Source organism: Chenopodium album, chromosome 3 (genome assembly GCF_948465745.1).
Source record: "Chenopodium album chromosome 3, dcCheAlbu1.1, whole genome shotgun sequence".
Taxonomy (NCBI): Eukaryota; Viridiplantae; Streptophyta; class Magnoliopsida; order Caryophyllales; family Amaranthaceae; genus Chenopodium; species Chenopodium album.
Window position 1 is genome coordinate 75072356 of NC_137836.1, and position 19211 is coordinate 75091566.

A 19211-nucleotide genomic window follows, 5' to 3' on the forward strand; every position below is an offset into this window, starting at 1 on the left:
TAATAATAATAATAATAATAATAATAATAATAATAATAATAATAATAATAATAATAATAATAATAATAATAATAATGGAAATTCCCAATGATATCAAATTTTTTCTACACACGTTCTGATCCTCTTGAAAATCTATTAACAAAAGAATTTATTTAAGAATTTTATGCCATTTATAACCTTATTTCATTAGATAGTTAATTAAAACTAAGGCCCTGTTCTCTTCACCTTATAAAAATAATATTAAGTAAAAATAATTTCAGTTCAGTAAAAATAAGTCCAGTTAAGTAAAATTAATTTCAGTTCAGTAAAAATAATTTCAGTTCAGTAAAAATAAGTTTAGTTCAGTAAAATTCAATTTTCTTAAAGAAGAATTATAATAGAACATCAGTAAAAATAATTTCAGTTCAGTAAAAATAATTTAAGTTCAATAAAAATAATTTCAGTTCAGCAAAATTAAGGTGAATCAAACAGGGCCTAACTATGATTCTTGTCAAAAAAAAAAAAAAAAAAAAAAGATTAAATGACCCTCGCCACAACCCAAACACGATATAAAGACCTTTTATGTCATTTTTTTTAATTAACAGAACCTTTCAAACAAAAAGGTCTATATAAATGGATCTTCCACATAAATTTTTCTTAAAATAATTCAAATTTATTAAATTAGAGTCACCCAATTTTAAAAATTATGCGTAAAGAAGATTTGATATATGAACAAAAATAACAAATTATATGCAAATAAAGATTTTATTCTATATTTGTGATAATATGATATGAAAGATTTGGAGTAATAAACAAATTTTAGATTAATTTCTAAAGACACTATAATTTGATTATGGACATATTTGTGATATAGTTAAAGCAATAAAGGATATAATACATTGAAATATTAGTATATTACCGAATATATGTAATAAATTAATTATTTTTCTTAACATTGTGAAATTAAAATGGTATTAGTTTATAAAAATGAATACCTCTTATTCGTGTTGGAATTAAATCTATGTACTACGTATGTACATGTAAGGTCCTGTTTGATTCACCTTAATTTTGCTGAACTGAACTTATTTTTACTGAACTGAACTTAATTTTGCTGAAATGAAATTATTTTTACTGAACTTAAATTATTTTTACTGAACTTAAATTATTTTTACTGATTTTCTATTATAATTCTTCTTTAAGAAAACTGAATTTTACTGAACTAAACTTATTTTTACTGAACTGAAATTATTTTTACTTAATATTATTTTTTTAAGGTGAATCAAACAGGGCCTAAGTAAACATTTTATTATTCTATATTGGTGATTCGTAAAGAAGATTTCCTAAATATGAAATGGTGGTACCAAATCATATTGACATACTATTACTAGCATTACTAAGATATATCATATATGTAAATAAACATTTTATTCCATATTAGTGAAGATACGATATTAAAGATAATAGATTTGCTAATCTCCTGGTTTATATATATATGAGATATGTACATACAAATTCAATTACAACTTATAGAAATCAATCACATTCCGACACTATGGTAAACTTAAGAATTAATCGTCTTTTTTTGCTAGTATTGTACCAAGTATTTCTCATTAGCGTAGGATTCATGCTAATGGCATCTTCAATCCACCCGCCGAGCTTCGATGTGCACATAATCAACGACTTTTGATGTGTCACAGGAATTTAAATGGCATTTTAATGACCTAGGTGAGCACACTCTTGATGTGTCACAGGAATTTAAATGGCATTTTAATGAAGATATTACACAAGACACTGCTTTTTGGTGCGATTTTAAATGGTCAAAGGGTCATGCCGATCATAAGCCAGTGTTTACTGTCGAGGCGAGTTTCACGGCTAGATGTGATAAGGGTAGTGATTGCTTTTGGTATCCACGAAGTGCGGGTATTTTCATACATGATTTTGATAGTAAAACATTTGAATTAGTCTATGATTGGGATCCTCTGAGTTAGATTGCTTTAATATCATCATTGTATAATTATGAGCTATATCTCTTGAAATAAAGGAATTTTCTTTAAGTTTTTGTTATTTCGTGCTATGAGGTTGTTCTTTTGATGTTTTACCTGGTTAGTCTTTCATCTGATTCGGCACATAGCAATTTTTCCGCAAATCAAGATTTTTTTTTTTTTTTTTTGAAATAAAATTGATTCATAAATAAAGTTATACGACATCTACAAAGAGATTTAGAATTAATGAATACATAATAATTGAATGAAATAAAAACATTCCGCAGGTAAGGCTACGAACGTTATTGCAAATCGTATATATTCTTCATACCCTCTTTCATATCGCTGTGATTTACAGCCTTCATCGGCTAGAGGGTCTATCGATCTGTTATAGCCGTGCAAAAAATTTCCGTCTGATTCGCTAGATTGTAATCGAAATATTAACTTCTTTTTCGATTTCGCACACAATTTTACCCATGAAACAAATCTATAGCAATCCATAAAATAAAAAAGCAAATCCTCCCTCAAAAAAGAGAAGAAAAACCCAGTCTTTCAAAGGATAATGTCATATGCAATCATTTGATTTTTAGCCTTTCAGTTGGGAAGTCCAAATTCATCATGTCTATTTTGATTCAAATAGAGCCGCGGATTGGCTAGCTAATCAAGGTGTCGTCAAGAACAACAATTTAGAGTTGATTCAATTCCTTCCTATTGAGTTAGGACGTATCCTGTATGATGATATAGTAGGGGTGGCCTTGCCACGTTTAATTTCTATTTAGTTTTTTTTTGTTTTTTTCCCGAGGCTTTGCCTCTCATTTGCAGCAAAATAAATAAATAAATTTAGCCTTTTTTTTTTTTTTTTTTTTACTTTTTGTCAAAAACTATCTTTTTATTTTTTACTAGATTAGTGCCCGTGCATCGGTTGTAAATAGTAGTAATAATTAATTTGTGATATAATATATAAATGAGGCAACCCATGTGGAATAAACAAATGCAATGCATATAAGAAAGATGAAAAAATAAGGCAAAAATTATTAAAACTTCATTTAAGAAGAAAAAATTATATATTATTTTTTATTAACTATTATGTTGAAAATGTTTAAAAATAGAATACATTATATTACACTAATGATGCATGTTATTTCCAATAAAACTATACAATGCAAAAGTCGTATGGTTTTTTTATTAATGAATTAATTTAGTTAAGGAAATAATACAATGCAATTCCAAAAAAATAAGCTAAGTAGAATAATTTTTTTAAAAGAAAGACTTAGAGCTGACATCATATATTGTATTGGTGGGAATTTTTTTAATGATAGCGACATATGTCCGAAGTGATCGGTGTAAGCAAAGCATGACCTATTTTCGAAATAGTTAATAAATTTTTTGAAAGAAAAAAAGTATAAGCTGGTAAAAATTATTACAGATTTACTTAACAGAAAAGTAACTCAATTGTTATTATTTCATAAGATTTCAACCATGAATAATTTTTTATTTATTTATTTATTTTATTTTATTTTATTTTTTTTTTTTTTTTTACCATTGAACCCCAAAATTGTACAACTATATAATCTCCACCATATATCAACCTTCTCAATTATAGCTTATTCTCCCTTAATTAAAAGTCTCAAAATCTTGTGTAAAATTATTATAAAGATGTAAGATTAATTAGGAATAAAGAATAATATATTATTGTAGTTGTAGTATACAAATATTCCAAAAATAAAAGATTTTTGCTAAATAGGGAGGGGAGTTTTGGAGTGAAAAACAACACCAGAAAGTGACACGTGTCATTCCTGGTGTCGGTTTTAGTATTATGTTATTGATGATAATGTCAAATTTTACCTAATAAAACTCAAAATTTGTGAAAAACCATCTAATAATTTAAAAAAGGTCTTGAAACACGATCTAACAAAAGGTAAAATGTTATAAAAGACTACCTTTGGCCGGATTTCCACTGTTGACCAATTAGGTTTTTTTTCCTTTTTTTTGGCAGATAAAAATGAATTTCATTAATAAAAGATAGCCAAACGGCACTTACAAACAAGAAAACTAAAATTCCAACACCAATACATATTACCTTAGAACTAATAACATCGCAGATTTAATCAACGATCGCCTTAATAAAAAACTTCATCCGAAGCAAACAATTTGTGAGTGAGTACTAATTAAATCCACTTATGCATAGTTGTTTGAGTGATAATATTCATATGGTTTTCTAGATTTCGTAGATTATGAAACCCTATGTCTTCAATCCTTGTCGCCACACGAACAAACAAAGAAATTAAGGGCATGTTCACATTAACTGAACTGAAATGAACTGAACTAAACTAATTGGAGCTAAACTGAACTATACTGAACTGAAATGAATATTTTATGAGAGAAGAAAATTAGGAGCTGAACTGAACTGGACTGATTGGAGATGAGCTGAACTGAACTGAAGTAAATGTGAACGAGCCCTAAACCTAATAAAATAACCACCATCTTAAAGATGGGATCAATTTATTTAAAGTAATTAAAAAAAATTTGGGGCTTACCACTTATAAAAATATCGATGGAATTAATGACGTGCCAAGGTCGTGGCGAAAACCAGTATGGTGGTCGTGGTGGTTGACCTGGTTGTGTTTATTAGTGAACAAAGTTAGGAATGTTAATGGTCATCGTTTTGTTTTACTTATAAGATGAACTTTTTATTTTATTTTATTTTTGAGGGAGCTTATAAGATGAACTTGTCAGATTTGTTTTTGGATATTGAAAAGAAAATTGTTTCTCTGATCTATTTTATAAGAGCCATGCATGGAATATTTCTAGTGTGAGGAACTAAGAATGAAGGAGAGCTAGTGTAGCTAATTAATGCTATTAGCTATTATTGAATGATTTTACTATTTTAGCAACGAAGAAAATAAGAAGCATTTTAACTAATAGTAGAAAACTTAGGGCCTGTTCACATTTACTGAATTGATCTGAACTGAACTGAACTGATTGGAGCTGAAGTGAACTGAATTGAGTTGAAATGAATATTTTATGAGAGAAAGAAATTAGGAGCTGAACTGTACTGAACTGAATTGAATTGATTGGAGCAGATTAATTTTTGCAACAATCATCTTCTTGACCATGTCATCCAATCAAATGAACCTTTTCTTCAGAATGGATAGTTGTAGACACCCATTTGTGTCTCCCCAAAACCAAACCCAGTGATGAGTACCTTTCACGTTGAATCATAATCGAATGAAACGAAAGTGTGGAAAGGTCCAGTGTTGCGGAAAGTTTTAATTTCTTTTCTCTTCTCTGTGTTTTTGAAAACTTATTTTAAGAAAACAGTCAATCCAGTTTGTTTGGTCCATGATATGGGTTCAATAGTAGTGTAGTTGGATGGGGCTTGCAAAGACCTTTCCAACGATATATTATAAGCCCAATTCCGATGAATATTGAGGAAGTTATGGTCAATTTACCAAACTGGGCCCGGTTTGAGCTTTATGTACGGCCCAATGATCTAGGGGAGGGCCTAATATGATTTATCATTCCTAATGCAATTAGGAATGGTTTTAGTCTTCTAGATTCTTCTAGAAGGTTCTTTTCATTCCTAATTCAATTAGCATTGATAAATTGACTTTTGTTGAATTTTCAGAGTTTTAATCAAAATCAAATAGCATTTTCGAGGAAATTATATTATTTTATCCTCCAGTACGGTAAACTTATCGGATTTTCGAAAACACGTTGGAATCAGGCTTGGCGCTTAACCCCAGGCCTTGGCGCCTGGAACCAGGCCTGGCGCCTGGCGCTAGCCATTGGCGCCTGGCGCTAGCTAGCCAGGGTTGGCGCCAGCCCTGTTTTCTGAGCGTCAAACTCTGTTTTGTCTAATTTATCTTTTTGGCTGATTTTCTCTATAAATATCGTATTAAAAACTCCGTTTTCATTCATCAATTCTAACCAACTCTCATCAAGATTTTCTTGATTATTCTCTCTCTCTTTCTTTCTCTAATTAAACTTTGTTTTCACATACAAAATTCCGCATTCGCAAGATCTAGAAACACCTAGCCATATTCGAAGTTGCCTTCGCCCTAGACGTGAAAGGTTTAATTTCTGAGGGTTTGGTCCCAAATCTCTATTTCAATTATTTAATTTAATTGTTTGCTTATTATTTTCCTTGAAGTTACTAACGTGTGTATTTTGTTATTAGAAAGAGGTACGAGGCATCAAAGTAAGTACTTTAATGGTTTTAATTGATATTATGATGTAGAAATCATGTTTACATTGTTATTATGATATTCCTAGTATCATGTCTAGGGTAATTTTAATATTAAATATGATTGTTACGATGCTTCCTATTTTCTTCCTAATATTTTTTCATGTTAGTATCATGTTAGGGTTAAAGATTTGATTTTTATTGCTTAGTGACATGCTAGGGTTTGTTATTAATCTTGTTAGTATCATGCTTAGGATCTTGCTATTACTATTATGCTTTAATATTAACATGAACATGATTATTATTATAATTGTTATAATTTATGACGATTATGAATATTATTATTATTATTATTATTTTGATGATGATTATTATTATTCATGTTTATTCTAATGATTGATTATTTATTATGTTGCTTGATATTTATTGTTATTGCTTGATCACGCCTTTTATGCATGTTTAAAGTGAATTTGGTATTTGTAATCACGCTTAATAAGATAATTAATAATTTTGTTTAGGGTTAATTATGATTATAATTCAAGTGATCGCCAATAATAGATTTATTTGTGCATTAATATTCAACCAACCTAGATAAACAGGTTTAGGGTTAATCCTATTGATTGCATGTTAATCAGAAAGCGCACATGAATACGATCAGAATAAAGTAGAGGCCTATTATTAGGGCAGGTTCAATCTCTTTTAGGTTGGATTTGTACCTTCATCCCCGAACCCTTATTTGGTTCAAGACCTTATGGAGTTGACGATCTCTTAGATCGTTAAGGGGTGTAACCTTCACCCTGTGAATGGTTTACAAGTTCCTTAAAACTTGTTGGCGACTCTTTTGCTCTATCTTCTTCCCTTTTGGACGGCACCGTACTTTAGTGTATGATCACAGTGGGGTTCAAGCTAGTGGGATTTTAAGGCTTGAAATTTATTCCCTACAATAGTGTACAACAATTTGTTTTGCAGCGCACTCGAAACAGAGCATCACCCTTCATCATGTAAAAACCATACACTGAAAAGGTTCAACTAATCATCGTTGTTCATTCAATCATTGTCTCTTAGAATTTACTGGATAGGTACTTGAGAAACTTTCTCACTTTAACCTCCATCCCTGTACTATCTGAAACTCAAACAATAATTGAGTAATTCTCTCTTGACAAACAGAATGAACAATATAGTTCACAACAAAACCACTACACGTCAAGAATAGTTTGTTCATCATTTAGATTGCAAAACATTAGCACATTTGAATCAAACATCAAGGCCAAATCATAAAAATAACTCTGGCTTAGACATGATAAATATAATTTATCAAACCACTTTCTTTACATCACAATAATGAGATTGATGCGTACCTTTATTAGTTCATTGGCATACTGCCTAGAACCATTCTGCTTATCACATTATCTTGTACTTGTTTCTTGGCTTAGAGACACATATACATCTTTATCTCAATTAACAACATGCATGTGAAGTTAACAACTTATGATCATTCTAGCAAATGAACTCTATCAATGCGAACCATAGTAACATCACATATGCATCAAGAAGTTCAACTCACATGCCAAGAAAAAACTTAACATAACAAGTTAGATTACTCAAATCTAACCCCTACTCACCATACATATCACAAAGGATACAACATCATGAGCAAAAATACCTTATCTTCTAAGTTGTCACCTGTGCATGCGTTTTAAATACACACCCTTGATTTACAATCAATCATGCTAGGAAGCTTAAGCAACCTTACTGCAAACCAAACAAGCTTAAAACAAACCAGGTGAGTCATAAGAGTTGGTCAGCACCAAACTTATAGAATAAATCCTAACAACATAATATCTTACCTTTAGCCCATTTCCAATCAGCATTTGTGCCTTGAAATAAAATCATAGTGCAAGGTTATTTTCTAATGAGTCGGTCCATTCTATTGATTAACTAATGTTGGTTCTCTTCACCGTAATATTATGCTCTACACAAGGTTTGGGGGGAGGAGACTATATAAGTAAATACGAAGATAATAAAAAATAAAAAAAGGAAATGAAAATAAAATCCCCAAAATCATCAGCCCCGTCCCTTTCTTCTCGCATCATCTAACGTATCATCATCATTCAATCAAGAAATAATAGCCGTCCAATTTGGATGATGGTGGTGGTGGTTTGACGTGTGTAGCGGCTGTTGTTGTGGGTGATGGTGGCTGCGAGTGAGGGAGCAGGGTTGTGCTCTGTTGCGTTAGTTTGTAGGAAGGTGCGGTGGAGGAAGTGCAGCGTGATGGGATGCTGCTTGGATTATTTGGGAGCAGGGGATGGTGATGTTGGTTAGTTGGTGCGGTGTATGTTAGGAGTTGGAGTGGTGGAGGCTAACGCGTGCAGCAGTCAGGGGGGAATAGAGGCAGCAGCCAGCAGCTTGCAAATGAACTAGAAACACACGCACCTCGACCCCGAACACTAGAAGTCTATAACTATGAAACTAAGAAATAAAGAAGCATAAATTAAGTCACGAAAAACACTAAGGACTTATTCTCTTCACCTGAAACAAGTAGATCTACTCTGAATTTTTAAGGTCTTATTTGAATTATTCTGATCTGGTCTAGTTTGATCTAATTTAACAATTTGACTAAACTTTGATCGCATTTTAATACTAATATATGATGAAAAACATTATCAAAATGGATCTTATTAGATTCGTCTCATCATGAACTTTTAAAATATGTAATTTTTATATATATAAAAAAAAATTAATACGCAATTAATGACATTTCACGATAAGTAAATGATAATCAAAAGTTCTGATCTGATCTGAATCTTTTGGATATGGTCTGATCTGAATTTATTAAGGAATAAGTAATACGTAATAAGTATCTGAAATAAATTGAAGAGAACAAGTCCTAAGAGCGAGGGATACCTCAAGTGGTTAGAGCTTCCCTCCTTGTTAAACTTTTTTTTTTGTTTTAAAACACGTGTCAGCACGCGATAGGTCTAAAATTTAAAATAATAAGAAACCCGTAGACACCTTATCGTGTCTCCCCAAAAACCAAATCTAGTAATGAATGTCTTTCACGTCATTGATTATCGAACAAAGTGAAATGTGAAAGAGTCTCGTGATGCACCTGTTTTTAATAAAAGTATTTTTCTCTGTTTTCGAAAATGTTGCTTTTCACACCTTATTTATGGAAAACGTCTAGTCTAATTTTTTCCATGATATGGGTCCAACAATTATGTAGATAGAAGGGGCTCAAAAAGAGTTTTTCAACGATATATTATAAGCCCAATTCCAATGAATAATGAGGAAGTTATGGCCAAAATACTAAAATGATCCCAAAATAAATTTTATATACGGTCCAATGATCATGTGGAGGGTCCATTAATTAATATTTTTAAAGTCATTCGGATTGACTTTAATCTTCTAGAATAATCTAGAAGGTTCCTTTTAAATTCTAAAGGATTAGGATTAATAATTATACTTTTATTTGATTTTGAAAAGATAAAGAATTTAATTTGGAATAAGACAAGTGTTTTAAGGATAAAACTAATTTTAATTAATGGTAATTACGGAGTCTAATTACCTAATTATATTGGGAAACGGACTTCGTACAGTAATTTTATCGTCAACGCACCATCGCACTGGGACTAGCCTATCGCGTTTGTGATAGGCTTATCGCATCGCAATAGAGACATCGCGTCGTGATAGCTCTGTCGCACCGCGATAGGAGCAGTTTTACTCTAAGTCAATTTCAGACTCTTTTCTATTGTTTCCAGACAGTTTTCTCTATAAATAGAGGCGGTATTCCCCGTTTTCAATGGACCAACAACTCTCATCTTTCTCTCTCTCTCTTAAGCGAAGCTTATTCTTTCTCTCATATGCTTTCTAGCCTAACCTTTTCAAAAACATCATACCGCATTCACGAGTCTTAGACACACCTAGCCAAACTCAAAGTTGTCTTTGCCCTCGATGTGAAAGGTTGATAATTTCTAAGGGTTTGGTCCCAAATCCCTATTTCAATTATTTAAATTAATTGTTTGATTTAATATTTTATTGAAGTTAACTAACGTGTGTATTCTTTTAATAGAAAGAGGTAAGAGGCATCAAAGTAAGTAATTAGATTACTTCAAGCATGCTTAGATTATTTTATTAATTCCTAGTATCATATTAGGATGTTCTTCATTAGTTTGTAGTATCATGTTAAGAGTGCTTCCTATTTCTTCTATCATGTTAGCATCATGTTAGGGCAAAAGCTTTAATCCTCCTCCCAGGGAAATAAGTTGCCGGATATTTTCATTTATGGCATGTGTTGCACCTAATACCATAATTAGTGGTGTTTTAGCTACTACGCGAAGTTCAGGGTGCTCGGTGCACCTAAGCCATACTCCAAGGTATTGCGGCCAATTTTGTCTATAATATATTGTCTAATAAAGCCAATATATATTAGTTATTACGTACGTCTAGTAAGTCTCACAAAAATTATAGGAATCTGACGCATAAGAGCCCTAATATAATGAACATTCTCCCATGCATATATAATATCATGACATCGCTTATAACACCATTTCAATCCATTATATTAGCGTACTAATTCAAAACCCGTGCTTTGCATAGTTTTACAATAGTAATTCATTATTTCATTTATAAAAATTGTACAAAACGAAATCATTATTAGAAGTAATAAAACATTAAAAAAAAAAAAGAGTATAACAAACATTGTGATATACCATAAGATTAATTTCAATGTCTGGATTTATAGGATCCTTTTTTTAAAAAAAAAAACCCTAAAATTTTCTCTATTCTCTCTCTTAAAACCATAGTAAAACTTAGGGGCCGCCATTGATTTTTATCGATGGTAAGCCCCAAATTCTTCTTTAATTTAATATTTTCAGCCAATAAAGATCACCAACCGTATGGTGATTATAGTCAGTCCCTCCATGTAGGTTTTGTCAATCACCCAATGTAGAGTTTAGTATTGTTTGTTATATTGTGCGTGTGTGTATTTTTTTTTTAAATAGGATTTTTTTTTTACTTTAACCACCAAAAAAAAAAGTTTTTTACTACCTAAACTTCTAAAACTTGTATTTTACCACCAAAAAAAATCCTAAAAATTGTTTTTTAATACCTACCACAAAGAAAAGAGTTAAATCTAATAGTTTAAAAAAAATCTTTGAATTTCATGCGCAAATCATGTTCTTCATAGGTTTAGGGGGGCATTTTGAACCAATGGGTCCAATTTAAGGTCACATTTGACATAAAATAATCGAAAATGCCTTGTTTTGCGTGTGTCACGCAAATGGAGGTATTTTAAATAGGAAAAATGAGGCATTTTTTATCATTTTTTTTTCAATTTTGCCTTCAAATTAGACCCATAGGGCCAAAATGCCTCTCCAACCCCCTAAATAGCATGTGTTTGGCACAATAATCGAAGAATTTAAAAAAATCCATTAGGTTTATTACCCATTTTTTTGACGGAAGGTGGTAATTTTTTTTTTTTTTTTTGTGGTAAAATAAAAGTTTTAGAAATTTTGGTGGTAAATTATTTTTGTTATTTTTTTAGTGGTAAATGTAATTATAAAAAAAAATACCCTATATTGTACACTTAATATGCTACAATAGAAATTTTTTACCATGTAACTTTTTTTTTGTGGTAAAATAAAATTTTAGAAGTTGTGGTTGTAAAAACCAATTTTTTGATTTTTTTAGTGGTAAAATAAATAAATAAATAAACCTATATTTTACAAGTAAGATACTACAATAATATAAATTACTTACCATAGATACAAAACAATATGAAGGAGAACAATTTCGGAAATTAAAAAATTGAAAACCATTCCCTTCTACGCGTTAAAACTAGTATGAGTTGAAAACCGGAGGTAGATTATTTGTACACGATAAAAAATTTAAAACCATTCCCTTCTACGCGATAAATCTAGTGCAAGATAATTGTGGAGAGTACAAATAATATTTAAGTGATAGCTAAATCCTATTTAAAACTCATACTATATGATATTTATAATGTTTGTAATTCTTTAGAGTCAGTCTCTTGGAGTTAATCAAGCGGGACAATGTCGAAATTTCCTAGTTGTATTGTACCGATTTTGGAACATGATCTCTTTATAAATGAAAGTTAGTAGTTTAGTATACCCTTCGGGCTTTCTTAAAAATAAAAAAATAATGAGACGGAATAAAAACATTAAATGAAAATTATAGTTAATTATTGTCAGATACTACTCCAAATCTACAATATTATACCATTAACAAATTACTTTAACACCATTAGCTATAGCCTATAGTCGCTTACAGATATTTAAAATTTACTTATACAAAATATTTTTCAAAGTTTTCTTATATAAAGCTTGTTAATTTATTATTCTGGTTTTTTTTTTTATTAGGAGGGAGAATTTGAATGTTCATAATTGGCATTGGATATCCAAGGTATTAGGTACGATTATAGCCATTATTGGCCCTATAATCCTTACTTTCGCCAAGGTAATTGAACTACAGTTTATTCCTTCTAAGTTACATGTTCCAAAAGTTATCCACATGTATCCCAAGGGAGAAGAGCCACGTGAATTGAAATACCATGATTATTTTGGCATTCTTACGGTATCGGCAGCTGTTTCTTTTCAGCGGTCTCAAACATTATTGAGGTATAATGTATAAATGTGTCATATACTAATTTTTAGTTCTTAATTTTATCCCTTGATAATTATATTGCTAACCATGTTTTTCATGTAATTTAACATGTACGATTCGTTGAGTGTTGTAGGGCAAACTATTGGAACGCTACCCAGATTCTCTAAGAACTTCAGGATTAATATTGAAAATGGGAACGGTTCAATGTACTATATTTGCTGCAATCATTGATGGAAAGTTAGAGTTTGGGTAATCGATTTCACCCTTAAGGGCATTATAATGATATATCTCGTAAGAATTTCAAACTTGATTTTTTAATAAAATTTATAATTTATTAATAATATTTACTAGATGAAGCTCGTGCAATACACGTGCAATGCACGGTTTGTTTAAACTTTTTAAAACAATTTTTTTTTAATTAATGTGCTAAAATTAGTTATATATTTAGATAAAATTTCTAATATCAAATGATAATATTTTATATTTAAATCATTTAAATTTAAAAATCACATTCGTCAATTTTGCTTACGTGGCATTTGAATTATTTAGTTATAATTTAAACTTTAAAATCTCATTTGTCAATTTTGCTTACGTGGCATTTGAATTATTTAATTCTAGCTATATATATTAGATTTGATGATTAATGATATAATTTAATTGGTTTTTACTTTTTAGGCAATTACGTCTTCCGGTTTGATGATGATATTGACTACATGGTGCACTGCGGAAAACAACTCATTTTTTACCGCGATGTTTAGTCCAATTACCATCATCATGGTTGCTTTACTTGGTCCATTTATTTTAAACGAACCTCTTCACTTAGGAAGGTATGTAGACTTTAATTTATATTAGTGTTATTTAAATTAAATGAATAAATCAGCAAATTTCTCATAATATTACGTTCATGATTTTGCAGCTTGATAGGATTCATTGAAATCATCATTGGATTCTATCTAGTGATTAATTTAGGGTAAAAACGATGATGGAAAGGAAAGTTCTCCAAATGATGAAGAGAGGGCATAGAAAAGTAATTTACTATATATGTATAGTAATTTTTTTTTAGTGTTTCCACAACATTTGTATCTTGTATCACTTTTTTCATACTAACCTTTGTATTTAATACTTCATATTAACCGCAAAATATAGCTAAATAATTACTTGTGCAAATATTGAGATGTATTGATATGTGCATTAAGCTCGTTTATTAATTTTTACTTTTACTATTTTCCTACCAAAATCATATATATAATTGAGTATATATAAAATTAAGTCTTATAGAAGACTACAATAGATAAATTAAATATATAATTACAATATAAACGTTTACATTAGATTGGATAATCCAATCGAGGGCACCTTTCAAGTTTTAACTAACCATAATTTAAATAAAAAAAATGTTGTTACATTGATAGCAAATTCATTCAGAATTGTTAGTGTTATTGACTTGAATATTAGGTCACCTACACATATACAACCATTAATTTGATAAAATAAATATGAATATGAATTATAGTTGAACTTAAATTTGATAGAACAACAAGAGTAAAAAAATATTATGAAAAATTTGTCACAACATACCCTTTAAACTATACTATGAGGGAGTCAAGGTTACTCAAATTATTTGTTACTCAAATGACAATCTTGTAAATATTAGTCTTGAAATTTGTGCATAATGATTTTTTAATTGACCTAGAAGTGTGTGGCAGTAACTCTGTTAGATAACGTTTGTCCTTCCTTCTCCATCTCTCTCTTCTTCTTCACTTGTCAACAAGACTATGTTCAACAATGGTGGGATTCGCTCAGCACCACAACAAAGGTTGTCATCAACACTACCATCACCGCAACAAACTCCAACCTTAAAAGCCGCCGAATTAAACAAAAAAATGGTAAAAAAGATATATAAATTAAGGGCATGATTAGCCCTAAATGGTAAGCATTTGTCATTGTTTGTGAGTGTTCCATCTTTTGTTGAAAAATTGCTCAACCTCCATTGTTGAAGAATGAAGATCTTAGTTCCTACGTACGTATTTTTCATCAGTTTTTCCTCACGTTAACTCTGTCTTTTTGACTTTAACCCAAATCTGGATTTACCCTTACATTAATTGGCAAAATGACCAGCATGTCCCTTAAGTAACTTTGGTTGTTACTCAAAATGAGTAACTTAAGTTTTCTCTTAAACTAGAGATGATTATTTGAGCCTTAATAAATATTTTTTTTGAAACATATTCTTTGAGCCTTAAAGTTTAATTAGAGAAATATTTATTATGTTGGCTTTTTAATAAGATTTAGTCAACACAAACTTGTTTAAGAAAATTAAATAAAGGAAAATTTGTTAAATATACCTTTCAAAAGTCAGTTTTGCTCTTGCAGCAAATTCATACCTTGAACTATTTTTTTGATTTTTTTTTTGCGAGATGAATCCGTAACTATTTTGACCATTAACCAATTTTCTAGCATTGATTGAAATGTGCCGGTCATATGCTTCTTCTTGTTTCTCTTATTTCTTCTTTGCTTTATTTCATTTATTCTTTAAAGTTCATTGTTGATTGAATTTGTGAATCAAATTAGGAAGGAAGAACATGTAAATACAGAAAAGAGGTTGTGTACAAAGCATAAAGAAGAAGCATGCAATTTGCATGTTATAATCAACGTTGAAACAGGTTGTTGGTCATCTCGCAAGAAAAAAAAAATTGTTTAAGGGTTGAATTTGCCAGAAAATTTTTACAAAGTTGTTTCTCATAAAAACTAGCTTTTAAAAGATTTGTTTGACAAATTTTTCTTAAACAAATGTAAAAATTTACAGTAATTTATTATTATTATTATTATTATTATTGGATGGGAAAATTTACATGGCCATCAACTCACTTATAAAGTTACAATCCAACATTCAAGTTAATGATCAAGCACCTTAATACTCAAACCCGAAACTAACCCAATATAAAACCGACAATTAATCGGACCCAAAAGGCCTTAGGGTTCGTTTGGCATCACTATGATTTTCAGTTTTTTGGTTTTTTGTTTTTTAAAATCATATGATATATATCATATAATGAATCAAAAATTAGTCAAACTTCTTAAAACCATGATAATTTTGCAAACTGACAACTGAAAAGTGAAAACGCCTTTTTCTTGTTTCTTGTTTTTGGTTTTAAAAAAAAGACTAGAAACTGAAAACAAAAACCAATGTCAAACAAGCCCTTACGGGGCGTTTGGATTGTGGTAATGGGAGTTTGGGGATTAAAAGGTGGGAATGGAATTGGAAATTAATTGATGGGAATACATGAAAATATGCCAATACCTTGTTTGGATGGTGGGTGAGAATATATAGTTAATAAATAACAATTTTACAAAAATACCCTTATTAAGATTATTATTTCATTCTTTTTATTAATAGCAAAAATGTCATTTTCCCCCTATTCCCATTCCCATCCATTTATTACCTACCCTCCCTATGTAATAAAATGGTGGGAATTCACCCCTAAATAATCCTATTCCCAAACCATTTTTTATTCCCATTCTCACCAAACAAAGAAGGCCATGTGTTGTCAATATCACCATGTGTTGCCATGTCACCTACTATTACCAATCATCAATGTTTCCACACAAAAAATAATAATTTGTGAGCAATAATATTTGAACTCATGACCTCATCTTTATTAAAGTTAAAATTTAACCATCACTCCAATAACAAATCTCATGATAATAAAGTTGTATTTAAAAGAGTTATGCATGTTCATGGATTCAAAAATTTTAATTGTCAACTTATATGTGTGTATTTTGACAACAATATGATTATAAAATTAATATCATTTCTTTCAATTACTCAACCTTAAGTATATGTTATATACTTATATTTAAGTGCGTAGTATTAAAATGTGTAACCCAAATTTAAATTAAGGTTTTTTCTTTTAACCACGAAATTTGTTAGTAGAAGGAATTCTAATGATACATAGCTGAAAAAAGAAATCCCTTTAACAAGTAAAACAAATTGATACGATATAACATTTACCTTAACCTATGTTACCTGAAGAAACATTTTTTGTGATATATAGCTAGAAAAAATATTCCTTTAACAAGTAAAACAAATTGATATGATCTAACATTTAGGTTACTTCATAAGGGTGTATTCTATTCATCTGATTTTTACTTATCTGAACTTAACTGAACTTATTTAAACTTATCTGAACTTATTTTCACTTATTTGACCTTATTAAACCTTATTAACACTTATAAGACTTTATTAGACATTATTTGTCATTCTTGAAACATATTGTGTAACATATTGGTAATATGAGTATATATATAACAATATATTAAAATAAAAGCAATAAAATATGAAAATATTAGCATTTTTGAATATATTAAACTTGTTGATTTGCTTAACTTTTATATAAGCAAAATTTATCTAGTCTTACCATAACTTATGAGTATAACGTTACTTTTATTTTATTTTTTATGCAAATGTTACTTTATTCTTATATGAAATCATGATAATAAAACACATAAAATTTTACAAAAAAAAAAAAAAAAAGTGAAAAGCAATCTTGATTAGTAATAACTCTATATAAATATAATAAGTGGAAATAAGGTGAGGATAACATTAATTTATAACTTATTAACCCCGAACTTATCTGAACTTATTAACCCTTATCTGAACTTATTAACCCTTATCTAAACTTATTAAACTTGAAATAAGTGAAAATAAGGTGAATAGAACAGACCCTAAATAACAAATTAACAAATGGTCGATATTGTTTTTTTTTTTTTTTAGTATTTTTATATACAAACAATGACCCGGGGCAGCGCCCGGGCCAAAAACTAGTTGGGATTAAAATTCCCAATCCCACCCTCAATTCCCACTTGCCAAACACCCCCTCAAACTTTTAAAAAAATCGGGTGTACAATAATTATTGTACATCCATTTTAAATCTCTCTCAAATTGATCAAAAGTTACCCCTAAAATGAATAAAAGTTACCCTAATATGTATAAGAGTAACCCATTACAAATAAAAATAATCTACGTTTTATTGGTAAAAAATCACATTTTAAATGACTAAAATTCAATTATTAGTGATTGAAAGTAATTTTATCACCCTTATAAAACTTTTCTTGTTCGATTTATAAAAAAAAAATCATATTATGTTCAAAGTTACCCGAAAAAAGGCAAAAAGTTACCCTAAATTGGCTTAAAGTTACCCCTATACTGCTCGATATACACTAATACTAGATGTAAGCCCGTGCGATGCACGATTTTTAAATATTTCATTTTGTATATTTTTTTTGTAGTTTCTTAATATTTTTTTGTTTTTATTTTCTATTCTATTATTTTAACAATTTTTTTTTTGAAGAACTATTATTTTAACATTAATTTAAGGTAAAATATTTTTTTAAGTTTTAAATTATTCTTATTCAAATTTTACGTACATAGAACTTGAATTTATAAATTGAAATAAATATTATCTCATTCATCGGATAGTTTTAAATCAAAATATATTATTTAATTTCTAATTATTTGTTAAAATAATATTAATCCTAATGTAAAAGATAATATAAAAGATAATTTTTATTTTTTTTCATAATTTAAATCTTAAATTACTATTTTTTGTTTTCGATTCTCAAATTTCATTTGTTAATTTTTTCTTAAATGACGACTGAAAATTAAAATTCTAAATTAATATATAAATCTAATTTTTCATTGGTCGAAATATAACTTTTGCTTATGTGGCGTGCGGTGCTCGAATTTTTATATACATTTTGTATATAAATATTTTTTTTGGTGATCTGTTAATTTTTTTCTTGCATTATAAGTTTTAAAATTTTGTATGAAAGTATCATATCACATATTTACATAAAACGATTAACATCAAATGATAATTTATATTTTTTAAACATCAAAATATAATTTTTAGTTTTATAAATAATATAAATCCTAATATTTAAAGATAATTTTTAGTTTTGTAACAAATAAAAATGATAAAATTTGGTGTTCTTAAATAATTAAAATCCTAATAAATTACTATTCGTCGTTTTTACCTACGTGGCAAAAATTTTAAATTTCATTCGTCGATTTTGTTTAGGTGGCGAGTGACTTTTTTAATTCTAAAATAAAATAGAAATCTAATTTTTAATTGGTCGAAAATATACCTTTTCTTATAATTTTTAGTTTTATAAATAATATAAATCCTAATATCTAAAGATAATTTTTAGTTTTGTAACAAATAAAAATGATAAAATTTAGTGTTCTTAAATAATTAAAATCCTAATAAATTTCTATTCGTCGTTGTTACGTACGTAGCAAAAATTTAAAATTTCATTCGTTACTTTGTTTAGGTGGCGAGTGATTTTTTTAATTCTAAAATAAAATAGAAATCTAATTTTTAATTGGTCGAAAATATACCTTTTCTTATGTGGCGCTCTCAATACTTTCCAAAAATACGTATTTA